At 45.9% G+C, this 12,970-nt stretch overlaps 1 non-coding gene across 1 annotated transcript; it reads left to right on the top strand.

Moving 5' to 3' along the window:
* Positions 1-4,282: 4,282 nt before the first annotated feature.
* Positions 4,283-4,357, top strand: Trnas-cga (transfer RNA serine (anticodon CGA)). The gene has a single exon. It is a non-coding gene; the product is annotated as a tRNA-Ser (tRNA).
* Positions 4,358-12,970: the final 8,613 nt, after the last annotated feature.

The following is a 12,970-nucleotide window of genomic DNA, read 5'->3' as shown; positions in this document are numbered from 1 at the left end:
GTACATGTTTCACTGCTCCAAATGTACATCCTCAGAAATTTCTTCCTCTAATTAGTAGTCGAGACCTCTCTGAGCGGGCCCATCGGCAGACCACTGGCATCTTTAGCTCCTCGACGTCGCGCCGCCCCGGGCCCGTCACGACCGCTACTGCCGCCGAAGCCGCCGCCGACTGTGCCCGCCGGAGCTCGAAGCCGGGCTGGCAGCGCTGGCGCGCTGACTCTGCGCTTCTGGCGCGCGCAAGAAGCGGCGGCGGCGACTACAGGCTTTCCAATCGCCGCACAGTAGCGTGGCGTGGCGTGGGAAAATGCGCCGGAACGCCTGCCGATGAGTCGGTGCAATTCCTCGACGCTCCGGCGAGCTGTTGCCAAGTTCACTGGCAATCACGAGCCGGGCGTATTTTTAACTGAATCGTCGAGGAGGGAGCCCGGCCGGCATCTGGAGCGAGAAAAAGTACTCTGTACATAAGAAGCGGGCGGTCCGCCGCGCGTTTCTTGTACGAGTAGCTCCTCCCGTAATGACACGAGCTGTCGAGGAGTGTAGTCTGCGGCAACACCAACTTGCCGTCTCGGCGGAGTATAAGCTTGCTGCTCTCGTCACGTGAGGTAATAGTGTACTGGCGCATCAACACCTGTAATAGGAGTTTGGAACTTACCAATGCCGCTGACGAAACGCGAGCTCAAATTTAATATGTTTAATCTGGGCTCCGAAATGCGCATTTTAGACAACGAAATTCTGGTACTTACAAATGTTATTTACCCATCTGACGTATTTTCCATACATAAACAAGATCCAAAGGTCACAGGCCCTGCAGACCTGTCGGTGCTCCCACAAACTGCCTCCATTCCTTTCCGTTTGGTCGTCGGTTCCACAAGGTGTCTTCAATCCCCTGGGCTGCCAGGTCGTCCATCCAGCGCTGCCGCGGTAGTGTTCTCTTTTGGCATACGGGCTACATGGCCCGCCTACTGGATTCTTTTGCTATTCAGCTTCTATAGGATACTAGTTGTTGCATCCTTCTCCGTTCTCCTTTATCTAAGATCGACCCCCTATATCTCCTTATTACTCTTCTTTCAAATACTAATAGTTTTCCCTTTTCTCATTTAGTTATGGTCCAGGTTTCAAAACCGTACATGACTGCTGGGCATATCACTGTGTTATATATTCTCATCTTAGTATTCTGACTCTGAGATGATGTGCGTTTCCCTGAGGGAGTACATGCATTTCATTGGAGCATTTGAAGTGGTGAATTCCTTTGAACCTCATACCATCTAGCTCAAGAAATCCCTCCTGCTCTTGTCTTCTTCTTAATTGTATGACTTCCGTTTTGTCTTGATTCACCTTCAGCCCAAATTTTAGTGCGCAGGTGCCCATTTTTTGGTACTATTCATTCTACTCATGGTTTGTTTCACTTAGCAGTGCTACATCATTTCCATATGCTAGACAAAATTACTATCCATCTGTACTCCAGCCCACTCATGTTGCCTACATCACATTTTCTTTTCTGAGATAACGCTGAACAAATACATTAGAGAGTATCCTCTAGTCTGAGGCCTGTCTCAATCTCGAACGTTTCTGACTTGACCCCTCAGAAAAGCACTGCTGCCCCTGACCCATCCATACAAGTTTGCATCATTTTCACTAGTCTTTGAGGGAGCCTGAAGCCACGCAGTGAATTATATATGCTATTCCTGTGGATGCTGTCCTATGCACGTAGAACATCGACCAACAGACTACAGATATCTTTATCATATTTCCAGTGTTTTCAAACAATTTATCTTGGGGTGAAAATGCGATCTACCGTCAATCGGTCTGATCGAAAGCCAGCTTGGTATTCCAAGTTGTGCTCTACGAAGGATTGTAATTTTCTGAGGATAATGACAGAGAGTGCCTTGTATGTTACATTTAGCAAGTTGATGCATCTGCAGTTAGCACATTCCATTTCACTTCTCTTCTTGTACGAGGGTTGGAACTTTAATAGTGGCAACTATTTATTTAAAGCTCGTACAAAATAGATACGTGTTTCAAAGTTTTACTAACCATCAAAGTAGTCACCAGCATTGTGTATAACCCGTTGCCAGCGATGTGCAAGTCGTAGGATACTCTCAGCAATGCCAGTTGTGTTGACAGTTCGAGCGGCGCGGTCTATTGCCCGACGAATTTGTAGCAGTTCTCAAGCGAATGCTGTTAAGTGTTTCCTTCAGTTTATAAATCGAGTTGAACTCGCGAGGGCTTAATTCAGGGGAGTGCAGTAGGTGGTATAGCATTTCGCAGCCTAATCAGTCAAACAAATCAGTAACAGCTTGCACTGTACGTGCTTGAGCATTGTCCTGCAAAATGATGATCAGGTCCTGAAGTGTCACCACTTTTGTCCGTATGCTGTTCAGTTTTGGCACAAACCTATGACCAGCTTAGAGACAGGAGTGATGACACTTTCTGCAGGACCTGATCACCATTTTGCAGGACAACAGCCGGCCGCGGTGGCCGTGCGGTTCTAGGCGCTGCAGTCCGGAAACGCGGGACTGCTACGTTCGCAGGTTCGAATCCTGCCTCGGGCATGGATGTTTGGGACGTCCTTAGGTTAGTTAGGTTTAAGTAGTTCTAAGTTCTTGGGGACTGATGACCTAAGATGTTAAGTCCCACAGTGCTCAGAGCCATTTGAACCTTTTTTGCAGGACAATACTCAGGCAAGTACAGTGGAAGCTGTTACTGATTTGTTTGACTGATGGGGCTGCTAAGTGGTATACCACCTACTGTACTCCCCTGACTTAAGCCCTCGTGAGTTAAACTGTGTTCTCTATGCGGAAATTAACTTTCATGTATCGATCTAACAGTGGAATCCCATCACATTGGTTGTTATTGTGTGACATTGTCAAATTAACATGCAGCAAGGTGGAGACGATAAGAATTCACTTCTTCAGGTTCAGTGGTCGAATTAGATTTTTAACCACGATCAGGTAGCAATACGACTGAAATCAGTAATTTAGATGTGTTGTGGGTAAAATCGGAGCTGGCGAACCCGTTTAAAACAGTTCAATGAGCAGTGTAGTGTAGGGGTTATACTCAGGTAAGCCAGTGAAATGTTTTCTTTGCTAACTGTTTGGGGGAATTTATCGCACAGTGAGGTCAGGCGCGTTGCATGTCGTTTGCATGACAGCAGCGAGCACTCTTTTTGGGCGAGGTAGTACACTGACGTGACAAAAGTCATGGGATGCATCGTAACATCGTGCCGGACCTCCTGTTGCCCGGCGTAGTGCAGCGACTCGATGTGGCATGGACTCAAGTCGTTGGCAGTCCCCTAGAGAGATATTGAGCCACTCTGCCTCTATAGCCGTCCATAATTGCGAAAGTGTTGCTGGTGCACGATTTTGTGCACGAACTGACCTCTAGATTAAGTCTAATAAATGTTCGATGGGATTCATGTAGGGCGATCTGGATGGCCAAATCAACATCGCATTGTCATGGGAACATGAAGTTCATGAATGTCTGCAAATGATCTCCAAGTATGAATGAGATTTTCACTCTGCAGCGGAGTGTGCGCTGATATGAAACTTCCTGGCAGATTAAAACTGTGTGCCCGACCGAGACTCGAACTCGGGACCTTTGCCTTTCGCGGACAAGTGCTCTACCAACTGAGCTACCGAAGCACGACTCACGCCCGGTACCCACAGCTTTACTTCTGCCAGTATCTCGTCTCCTACCTTCCAAACTTTACAGAAGTTCTCCTGCGAAACTTGCAGAACTAGCACTCCCGAAAGAAAGGATATAGCGGAGACATGGCTTAGCCACAGCCTGGGGGATGTTTCCAGAATGAGATTTTCACTCTGCAGCGGAGTGTGCGCTGATATGAAACTTCCTGGCAGATTAAAACTGTGTGCCCGACCGAGACTCGAACTCGGGACCTTTGCCTTTCGCGGACAAGTGCTCTACCAACTGAGCTACCGAAGCACGACTCACGCCCGGCACTTTCGGGAGTGCTAGTTCTGCAAGTTTCGCAGGAGAACTTCTGTAAAGTTTGGAAGGTAGGAGACGAGATACTGGCAGAAGTAAAGCTGTGGGTACCGGGCGTGAGTCGTGCTTCGGTAGCTCAAAAAATGGTTCAAATGGCTCTGAGCACTATGGGACTCAACTGCTGAGGTCATTAGTCCCCTAGAACTTAGAACTAGTTAAACCTAACTAACCTAAGGACATCACAAACATCCATGCCCGAGGCAGGATTCGAACCTGCGACCGTAGCGGTCTTGCGGTTCCAGACTGCAGCGCCTTTAACCGCACGGCCACTTCGGCCGGCTCGGTAGCTCAGTTGGTAGAGCACTTGTCCGCGAAAGGCAAAGGTCCCGAGTTCGAGTCTCGGTCGGGCACACAGTTTTAATCTGCCAGGAAGTTTCGATCTCCAAGTAGTCGCACATAGCAATTTCCTCTCAATGACCGGTTCATTTGGATGAGAGGTCCCAGGCCATTCGAGACACCACCAGCCTGCCCAGTGCCTTGTTGACAACTTGGATCCATGGCTTCTTGGGGTCTGCGCCAAACTCAGTTCTTACTCACTGAAATCGGAGCTCATCTGACCAGGCCATGGTTTTCAACCGTCTAGCGTCTAAGCGACATGGTGACGAGCCCCAAGAGGGGCTCTCCAGCAGATACTGCGCTTTTAGCAAAGGAACTCGCGTCTGTCGTCTGCTGCCATAGCCCAGTATCGCCAAATTTCGCCGCACTGCCGTAACGGATACGTTCGTCGTATGTCACACATTGGTTTCTGCGTCTATTTCATGCATCATTGCTTGTCTGTTAGCACGTGGATCTCGAAATACTGAACTGGAGGGCAGGGTGTAGGTTTGTTGTGTTTTCTGATGAAACCTTGTTCTGTCTCGGTGCCAGCAATGCCCGTGTGGGCCGGCAGGAGTGGCGGTGCGGCTCTAGGCGCTACAATCTGGAGCCGAGCGACCGCTCCGGTCGCAGGTTCGAATCATGCCTCGGGCATGGATGTGTGTGATGTCCATAGGTTAGTTAGGTTTAATTAGTTCTAAGTTCTAGGCGACTGATGACCTCAGAAGTTAAGTCGCATAGTGCTCAGAGCCATTTGAACCATTTTTGAACAGTAATATTTTGCAGGTCTTCTAAAACAAAAATGTTAGCAATCACAAACAAGGTTTTCTGCACTCACGGGAGATACTCCACACACAATGCCATATATAGTTCTGCAATTACCAGTTTCGCTTAATATTACAGTAGAATGAAACTATTTTAATTACATAAAATTAAACTGCAATGAAGATAAGTAATACGTACAGGTAGGTTTTAACAGGGTTGTATTCGTGCTTCATTACATTATTTTCATTACAGATATTATTTCTCTGAAGGTTACAAGAAGAGATGTGGTTGAAACACTGTCGAATTTTCCCGCGTGTCTCACTAATGAATGACTGCTCCTTTGGCGCTCTAGCCTTGTACCCAGCCTTGTGTAGTCTACCGATAATTCCTAATGGCTTCACGTGAAATATTAATCACAGGAACTCAAGAAAGCTCTTGTGATACCTCGCGAGAACTAGTCCGGAGCATTACCGATTTCCTTCGTGATGTACCGGTATCTCTTGCTGGAAGAGCCCTTCGCCGTCCAGTATGAGGCTTACCGTCAACGAAACCTTCCTCTCAACCTGACTTCGTTAAACTTTTTTATAATACGCTATACAGTAGCTTGCAACAAATTTAGTTGAATTCTGATGTCATTGCAGCTAACAAGCTCAAACAATTATCAAAATTTTTTCAGGCTGTCAACATCATCGATGTAAGAGTACTTGGAGAAATGCATGATACACACTGTGCTGTCTTACAATATACCTTTTAGTGTGCCTGAGCAATTGTGCCCTGCACCTTCTGCATTTAGAAATTTTCATGTTTTCAACGTGAATTTTGCTCGGTTACGACAGTATTACGGCGTTAAATATCGATTTTCTTACGTTTTCAAGTCAAAAATGTCGTACACTTTCCTAGATAAATAACATGTATGCCATGTGACGTTGTCACAGTAGATATTTTCCACAGTGAAGATTGTTCATGATTGAAACCGGCAGTGAATAAATATATTGTAAGACACCTCCAGTGAATGTTATGCATTTATCCAAGTAACACAATTTAATTATTACAGTTTCCATACTTTTACAAAAAATGATTCAAATGGCTCTGAGCATTATGGGACTTAACTTCTGAGGTCATCAGTCCCCTAGAACTTAAACCTAACTAACCTAAGGACATCACACACATCCAAGCCCTAGGCAGGATTCGAACCTGCGACCGTAGCGGTCGCGCGGCCGGCACGTCAAATGTACGCTAATATGTACAAACATAAACATAACTGTGCTGATTGTAAGCGTTCATGTTCACAACCAGCTGGCAACTGACAGAAGTGACTTAACCTCTGACATGGGTAGCCCAGTTGGGCTTATGTGCATAAGAATGAATAGCAATACTGTTAAAATAAAATGGAATGTAGTCGAATTAACTTAGATGATGTCGAGGGGAATTAAATTAGGAGATAATATACTGAAAACGGTAGGTGAGTTTTACTGTTTGGATAACAAATTAGCCGGCCGAAGTGGCCGTGCGGTTAAAGGCGCTGCAGTCTGGAACCGCAAGACCGCTACGGTCGCAGGTTCGAATCCTGCCTCGGGCATGGATGTTTGTGATGTCCTTAGGTTAGTTAGGTTTAACTAGTTCTAAGTTCTAGGGGACTAATGACCTCAGCAGTTGAGTCCCATAGTGCTCAGAGCCATTTGAACCATTTTTTTGATAACAAATTAACTGACGATGTCCGAAGTAGATAAATGTGTGTGTGTGTGTGTGTGTGTGTGAGGGGGAGTATTGCGAAGTTATCAGTAACAATAACATAAACCTACGGAATTATTGTATACTTTGTTTTCAAATGTTTTGTCTTGTTATGAAGCTACATCAAATAGAATAACCCGCAACTGTCGTGAAACTAATGAAATAATGGGTTCCGCAAGTGCAAGATATAGAAAACAGTCAGGTACACCAGCGGCAAAAGAAAACCATATATGGAATCACGAATTTAAAGGACAAATGTGGTGTATGTGAACGTTTCTATGTAGGGCGAACGAGTAAGCGTTTCTCCACCACGAGAGCAAACAAACATAAGAGAGAATTGCGAATCCTCATTTAGTGCACATCTGCTTAACTACATTCACAACATCAGCAGCATTGAGGAATCCTCGAAGGTACTGCGTAGGTAGGACTACCATATTTGTCTGGGTCCAACATAGGATATATGTTTTGGGTCTAACTAGAGTTGCCGTATCTAGCTCGGACCTGGTCGGGACACACTGAGATGGGGGTGTAGAAATGAAAACTCGTTGTGGCAGAAGTAGATGGTACACCATATTTTTCAAAAGATTTCAACTTTTTCCCTTTTACGTATTTATAAAACTCCATGCATGTCAGCTTGTAGTTAAACTGGCACTGTAAGATTGAGCTCACAGTCCCTGGCAGTAGTCGATTTCTTTTATCAGTCCACTGGGCCGACATCAGCGAAAATACTTTTTCTCGTGAATGGTTGTATACAATGGGGGCTGAGCACCAGTTCCTAAAGGTCTATGTACATCACTTCGATTTTATGAACAAATTTCTCATTTCCCTTTCTCTTCATACCAGTAATATTACGGTTAGTATTATCAGTAGTACAACAAACCGGCTTTTCTCGAGTTTATATTTTGTCACATTCCGCAAAAGATACTGAGTGAGTCTACATCTGAGTAGTTTCACCTAACTCTTCATGGAAATTTAAAAGTTCAACTTTAATTCCCTCCTCCATATTGCAGTATCTCACAACGATCCGAACAACTTTAACTTCTGTTTGATCTGTCCCTCCTTACCGTTACACGATTGTTTTCCAAAGACCGCAATACATCAAAAATAAATGGCAAAATGAGGTTAACAATAATTGCCTCGATTTTGACGTTAGCCCATGATGGGACGGATGGCAATCCTATTAGTACCCGACTTTTCGGTCAGACCCGTTTAAGCACGCGCAAATTCTCTTTTTTCGTATTCCGATACTTCTTCCGCTGGTTTTTTTATGTATTCAAGCGATTAAATGCAATAAATTAGTATAAAATACTAAGGTCGCATATTTCCAATTCGCAATGCATCAACTTTCAAACGAGATTGTTGTACATATTATTATTTTCGTATTACGTTTTTGTTAGTACTCTGTATCATATCTTTGCAGATGGCGGATGAGCCGATACTGCTACGCCATAATAAAGCGAAAAGCGTAATGAGTGGTCGCATCGCAGAGTATGCGGGCGACCATTGGAGCGAGGGTCCGCGCGGCGGCTGTTGCTGGAGTGGTGCGGTAGTGTGGTGTGTGGCGTAGCGTGGTCGCGACCTGCGGCAAGGCGCCCGCGCTGGCCCGGGCCGGGCCGGCTCAAGTTTGGCACGCCTTTGGTGTATATCGTCAGAGCAGCAGGAGGCGGCGGAGGTGGGGGAGGAGGCATCGTGCGGAGGTACTTCCGCAGGTGGTGGCGGCCGTTGCGCCGTTGCCACGTCTCCTCCTTGCCGAACCCTGCCTGCTCTTCCTTCCGCGGGTGCCGTGCCGTGGCTCGGCAACCACCATTCACGACGTCTCACCCGGCAGAAACTTTTCCGCTCCTGTAGCTGAAGCTATAAACACTCTCCACATTTTTGAGTTCGCTGCCAACTTAACCCTAACAATAACAACGCATTTTCAACAGTGTGTATTACCCAGGAGGGGTACTTCATGCCGCCAACCTGTTAAAAAAAAGTTAACTATTGTTGACTTATATCAACAACATACACCACTGGCCATTAAAATTGCTACACCACGAAGATGACGTGCTACAAACACGAAATTTAACCGACAGGAAGAAGATCCTGTGATATGCAAATGATGAGCTTTTCAGAGCATTCACACAAGGTTGGCGCCGGTGGCGACAGCTACAACGTGCTCACACGAGGAAAGTTTCCAACCGATTTCTCATACACAAACAGCAGATGACCGGCGTTGCCTGGTGAAACGTTGTTGTGACGCCTCGTGTAAGGAGGAGGAATGCGTACCATCACGTTTCCGACTTTGATAAAGGTCGGATTGTAGCCTATCGTGATTGCGGTTTATCGTATCGCGACATTGCTGCTCGCGTTGGTCGAGATCCAGTGACTGTTAAGCAGAATATGGAATCGGTGGGTTCAGGAGGGTAATACGGAACGCCGTGCTGGATCCCAATGGCCTTGTATCACTAGCAGTCGAGATGACAGGCATCTTATCCGCACGGCTGTAACGGATCGTGCAGCCACGTCTCGATCCGTGAGTCAACAGATGGGGACGTTTCAAAGACAACAACCATCTGCACGAACAGTTCGACGTCGTTTGCAGCAGCATGGACTATCAGCTCGGAGACCATGGCTGCGGTTACCCTTGACGCTGCATCACAGGCAGGAGCGCCTGCGATGGTGTACTCAACGACGAACCTGGGTACACGAATGGCAAAACGTCATTTTTTCGGATGAATCCTCGTTCTGTTTTCAGCATCATTCAACATAGTCAGACGAACGAATGCAGCCAGTGTGGAGATGCCGACACTAGAGACCACCGTATAGGGTGCCGCTCCGTGTAGAAAGTATGGGCGTTACGCCGATTGATGGTGGGGCTTATAAAACAAACTGCACCTTCCAGTGTGACACCAACGTGGATTCTCTCTCCTGACTTTAAACTGCACCCAAGAGCGAAGAGCAACGCCGTGGCGTGGCTACTGGGACACACTGACTACGCTATTTTTGAGTTACAACAGAATGACGCCGTGCAGTACATGGCCTACCTGTGGCAAGGACATCAACGACTGAACCGTTCACCGAAGTACAGCGGTCGGCAGGAGTGGCCGAGCGGTTCTAGGCGCTTCAGTCTGGAACCGCGCGACCGCTACGGTCGCAGGTTCGAGTGCTGCCTCGGGCATGGATGTGTGTGATGTCCTTAGGTCACTTAGGTTTAAGTAGTTCTAAGTTCTAGGGGACTGATGACCACAGATGTTTAGTCCCATAGTGCTCAGAACCATTTGAACCTTTTATTTATTTATTTTTTTTTAAGTACAGCGAACATTTTGCAAACAGTTTATCAATTGTGTTACGGTATGGTTATCAGAGGATGTTTCAGATACAGTGATATCTTTGCTAGAAGTATCCATTTGGTTACCATTTTCATTAGAGTTTTCCATTTTCTTTTACTTTATTATATGATACACTTATTTCAGTTAGTTTAAATTTCACAACTCACACATTTCTTTTAGGATTGTTACCAAAAGCACTCTGTGAATAAGCCGCGCGGGATTAGCCGAGCGGTCTAAAGGCGCTGCAGTCATGGACTGTGCGGTTTGTCCCGGCGGAGGTTCGAGTCCTCCATCGGGCATGGGTGTCTGTGTTTGTCCTTAGGATAATTTAGGTTAAGTAGTGTGTAAGCTTAGGGACTGGTGACCTTAGCAGTTAAGTCCCATAAGATTTCACACACATTTGAACATTTCACTCTGCGAATAACCTGTCACTTATTTCAGTTGTTTTTGTTATCATTCTGTTTTCTTTAAAGGATTTCGATTCTGTATAATTTTCAGCTGTTACGCACGATTACATTTCCCTTCATGTATTGTTGTAAAGATGTTATGTTGTAATGATGTAATGTTAGTAAATAAATTACAAAAAAAGCGCGTCATTCGGGTGCATAATTTTTGGAAGTCGGGATTGCGCTCGCGCTAACCTGGCGATATATAAACTTTTCACGCTACAATATACTAGATTTCTTATGTAGGAAGACCAGCGAACTGCTAGTGTCAATAACGATATTCGATGATTTTTGCCTAAATGGACGTATCAGCAGTTCGGCACGCACAAGGACTCCCGCACGCGGGCACCTACGCGGCGTGCGTGCGACCGAGGCTGGTATGCGCCGCGGGCGGCGGCGGCGGCCGCTCGTCACGTACAGCAGGGCTTTCAACACCTGGCGAAACGCGCGCGCGCCCCGCTCTGCAGCCTGGCACGGCGCGACACACGCTACTGTGCGCTCCGAGATCGGGCGGCGGCGGGGCATTCCAATGTTAATGTCGCAGTATGGATCTTCCGTGCGGCCAATGAGACTCCTGACCAGGACTATTACACTATATGATCAAAAGTATGTGGACACACCTACATGAGTCACAACTGACCACTAGATGTCATCAGTATGAAACGAGGCGTGGAGTATTCTGTTGTTACCGGAATAATCACAGAAAACGATACAGACATCCAGAAGATAGACGGCTGATGCATCGTTTGTCCCGGGAACTACGCCGCCGAGCTGAAGAACGGCGGCAAGACCTCTGGGAAACGAAGATGGACGAAATGTTCGTCCAGGCTAGGGAAGAGTGGCAACTTGTCAGGGCACTACGCCAACCGGGATCACCGAAGAGAGCAATACGCGGCCCGGATAGCCTCATATACGACTCGCTCAGCCATGTTGAACTGTATGCCGACATATATGAACACCACATAGCAGCTCCGCCCCCACAGGATGCAAGGGAATAGGACTGTATCTAGCAACGAATCGCCGACTTTCGCCAACTCGCCGCACAACAGAGGCCTGGTTTTAGCACTCGCGCTAAAGTTAAAAAAACTCGTCAGGAAGACGAAACAACTCGGCACCTGGCAAGGACTCTGTGACCAACACCGATCTTAAGCATCTAGTGTGAAAAGCCATCGTCCTCTTAACTCGAATTATCAATAGCTGCTTACTCAACGGCTGTTGCCCAGCAGACTGGAAGACCTTGTGGATAACATCGGAAGTTCACTGAGGCTTTTTGCGGATGTTGCTGTGGTATATCGACAGGTTGCAACAATGGAAAATTGTACTGAAATGCAGGAGGATCTGCAGCGAATTGACGCATGGTGCAGGGAATGGCAATTGAATCTCAATGTAGACAAGTGTAATGTGCTGCGAATACATAGAAAGAAAGATCATTTATTATTTAGCTACAATGTAACCTCCCCACAGAAATGCAAAACAATGATAATGAGCCAAATGTTAACTCCCCACAAAATTATGTTAAATAATAATGCAAAAATGGAACCAAGCTTAAACTCCCCACAAAATTGATAAATGAAAATTGACCAAAAACCACAATAATGTCAATTAACTAATGAACCATGTAGGAAATGTAACTTCCTAACAGAAATAATTAAACCTGATAAATCATATAAGGGAAGCAACGCTGACCTTCGGCCCTGTGAAATAATTAAACATGATAAATTCTTACCTCAGTAAAACTGCGTCTATATCTGCTCTTATTTTTCGGCACAGCTCTGTGCAATGCTGGCGTATATTTAATTTTGATTCTTGGAGGAAATGCATAGGAAATATTCTTTAAATTGAAATGGATGCTTTTTCTTCAAAAGAGTGGAAAAATTCTTTAAATTGAAATGATTACTTTTCTTTAAAAGATTTACTTTATAAAAAATTATTATTGGGGCATTTTTTGAACAAATTAATTACAATTAACATACGTTATTAGCTGAGCGCAATGCTGCTTCATTACCTTCTACAATAATATACATATCGTCCACCACATTCCTGACCAGACTCGTGGGCAGAGCACACCGCGGACGCATGCCGACTCGCCACACACAACTGTATCCGACTTCTGCTACAGACAGAGTGCAACTCGCAACTGCTCCTGCCGACTCGGTACACGCAACTGAACTCTCGCGCGGTCAAGCGCAGACTAGCCACGATAAATAACTCTCTGGTCAGAGATTCTGTCATACCTCGCCATCGCTTGTAATGAATACATATGAAACGTACGCGTTTCAACAATATAGCAGGTCAGCAACTGGAAGCAGTTAATTCCATAAATTATCTGGTAGTAGGCATTAGGAGTGATTAAAAATGCAATGACCATATAAAATTGATCGTCGGTAAAGCAGATGC

The sequence above is a fragment of the Schistocerca nitens genome, chromosome 5 (assembly GCF_023898315.1).
Source record: "Schistocerca nitens isolate TAMUIC-IGC-003100 chromosome 5, iqSchNite1.1, whole genome shotgun sequence".
Taxonomy (NCBI): Eukaryota; Metazoa; Arthropoda; class Insecta; order Orthoptera; family Acrididae; genus Schistocerca; species Schistocerca nitens.
The sequence above is the reverse complement of the archived record's forward strand: the minus strand, read 5'-3'. Positions and strand labels throughout refer to the sequence as shown.